The following is a 3,115-nucleotide window of genomic DNA, read 5'->3' as shown; positions in this document are numbered from 1 at the left end:
TTGTTAGCAAAAGAGTGAAACAGATGAGATGTCCAGACAGGAGAGCATCAGTATGCAAAGTCAGCTCAGAGGACTATAAAGTTTATGGTATTTATTTCTGTTGCGGATTTCAGAATTCTCGTTTAGAATTCTGCTCTTTGTCACTTCCATTCCTAGATTCCGAAGTCATTGACTATACCTGAGCAGGAGGTGGATCCCAAAATGATCACAAACACTATGATTGTGATCATGATGGGGATAAGGAGAGTAACCATAATATCACAAACTTTATTGAGGTTTTACTTGTCTCAGGCTCAGAGGTATGTGTGTTACGTAGCTTTAATTTTAAATTTGCATGATTCCCCCAAGTTGGGGTGCACACATTATTGTTATTTTACAATTGAGTAAAGAGGTACAGTATTCTTATTTAATTTAAACCAGGTCCTTGGGAAGAAAGGGTGAAGTCTGAGAGGGCATCTGAGCAGTGAGATCTATCCCCAGGGTGCAGCATACAGGACAATGTCTGTCCATACATTTTAGGTTCGTGTGGCTATCGAGCCCTTGATATGTGGCTACTTCAAATTGAGATGTGCTGTCAGCATAAAATATTAGATTTTTGAAGATGTACAAGACAAGAATGCAAAGAATCTCAATTTTGTGTGAAAGTATAATATTCTTGGTATAATGGGATAAGTAAAATGTTAAAATTGAAAGGAATCAACAAACCACAAACCTAGACAACCTTCCCTTTCCAGGTCACCGCAGGCAGAATGCCTGCAGGAAAGTGACTCAGTCTCGTTTCTTTCTTTCTTTATTTTACATAGCAGCTTTTATCTATATAGCCAAAAATGGAAAATAAACCAAATGTTCTTTAATAGGTGAAGAGTTAAACACAATTTGTTACATCCATGCCATGGAATACTTCTCAGCAATAAGAAGGAACAAATCATTGATACACCCAATAACTTGGCTGGATCTTAAGAACATTATTCTCAGTGAAAAAAAGCCAATTTCTACATATTACTTACTGTATGATTGCATTTACATAACATTCTCAAAATGATAAAATTAAAGAGATAAAGAATACATAAGTAGTTGCCAGGGGGTAGGAGTGGGGAGGAAGGCAGTAACAATAAAGGGGCAGCATGAGGAACTTCCATGTAGTGATGGCATAGTTCTGTGTCTTGACTGTTGTGGTAGTGATTATACAAATCTATACAAGTAATTAAATGCCATATCATCCCTAAGACCTACCTCAAACAAATGAACAAACAATCGAAAAAACAAGTGCATGTAAACTGGTGCAAGATCTGTCACTAGTTAGTTGTATCATGCCAGTTAGCTTTCTGGTTTTGACAATGCTGAATCTCATTGAATCTCCAGCACCTACACTACCCCTGGTGCCGATCAGGTAGTCAAAACAAAGTAAAACGAACAAAGAATACACATATAAACTCTGTTAAACATTGATTATTGTTCGTTAGTTTGCAGGGACACAGCCTACTCCATATGGCTGCCACACACTGGGAGCTTTTCTGCCTGGGCTTTCATCCCTTCCAGGGATGTCCGTGTGACTAAAGAAATATATGAGGCTCATTTATTCCATGAGTCATTTTTTTCCATGCACTGTTCCCAGAGTGAGTCCTTGGACCTGATGAGGGTATCATGGAAACCTCTGATTTGTAGCCAAGCTGGACAAAATTGTAGGTAACCTGAGGCCCTTACAGGTGGTATGTGAAGTGAGGGAGAAAGTAGATTCGTGGCACTGAGTCCTTAACCTGTGGAATCTGACACTCTAGACAAATAGTTTCAGAATTGAGTTAAATCATAGGACACTCAGCTGGTATCATGGAGAATGGTTTGATGTGGGGAATCCTAGCCCCCACATTTGGTGACCAGAAGAGTCAGAAATTAAATGTTCTATGTAAAGTAAATGAGACATGAAGGAGGTAAAAAACTGGGCAGGTTTTTCCATACAGGGCCAAGGACTTTTTTATTTTTCTATTTTTGATTTTTTAAATTTTCTTTATTTGTTTCAAGTATACAGTACATTGGTTAGACATTTATATAGTCTATAAAATGATCCCCCTAATTGCTCTTTCTCTCATCTGGCTCTCCATCTACCCAATATATATTAATGCTAACTGTAATCCCTATGCCATGCTCCCCATCCCCGTGACCATCTATTAACTACTAATTTGTATTTTTTAAACCCTTTACCTCATTCTCCCAGCCATACAACCCTCCTCTCCTCTGTCACCAGATTGTCCTCTATATTTGCAAGTCTGTTTTAATTAATTTGTTCTTTTTCCTCCTTAGACTCTGCATATAAGTAAAACTATATGGTATTTATCTTTCTCTGACTTATTTCACTCAGTATAATACCCTCTACATCCATCCATATCATTGCAAATATTAGGATTTCATTCCTTTTAATGGCTGAGTGATATTCCATTGTACACATGAACTATAACTTCTTTATCCACTATTTGGTGGATGGGCATATAGGTCGCTTCCATATCTTGGCTATTGTAAATTGTGCTGTATGGCCAAAGAGTCAGTTTAATTAAAATTTAGTCAGAGTGTCCACGGCCATTAGTGGATTTTTGAGAGGAATGGGTGCTATTACAAAAGAGAATTTAGACAAAGCAATAGTCCCAATGATAAATGTGAGGCATAGACATCCTTTATTTTTATGTTTGAGAACTTCCTAAGATTTTAGAGGCTATCATGTTAAAATTTAGTGGCATCATTAGTTATTGCTGTAATTTGAGACATGGTATTGGTTGAGGACATGAAATTTTGCCAATTGGTGCATTTCAGCTGATGTTAATGTTAATTCAGAACCTGTGCTGAAGAAATGCAAAAGCCACTTGGTACCCATTAGCTTTTCTTCTATAAATTCTTTCATTATATTCTGTAGTTCTCGCTGGGTCAAATTGTTCACCTCTGTTTCTGTTTTTTGTTTTCTTTCCATACCTAGGTTTCTGTGTGTGTGTGTGTGTGTCACTTTCTTTCATTCTTCCTTCCTCTTTCTTTCCTCCTTTATTTTATTACTAGATATACTTTAAGGATGGTTCTCTCTATTCTGTTCATATTTATAGATTTCTTTCTCCAGAGAACCTCAAATCAGTAT

The sequence above is a fragment of the Pteropus vampyrus genome, unplaced genomic scaffold (assembly GCF_000151845.1).
Source record: "Pteropus vampyrus isolate Shadow unplaced genomic scaffold, Pvam_2.0 Scaffold769, whole genome shotgun sequence".
Taxonomy (NCBI): Eukaryota; Metazoa; Chordata; class Mammalia; order Chiroptera; family Pteropodidae; genus Pteropus; species Pteropus vampyrus.
Note: the sequence above shows the minus strand (reverse complement) of the source record.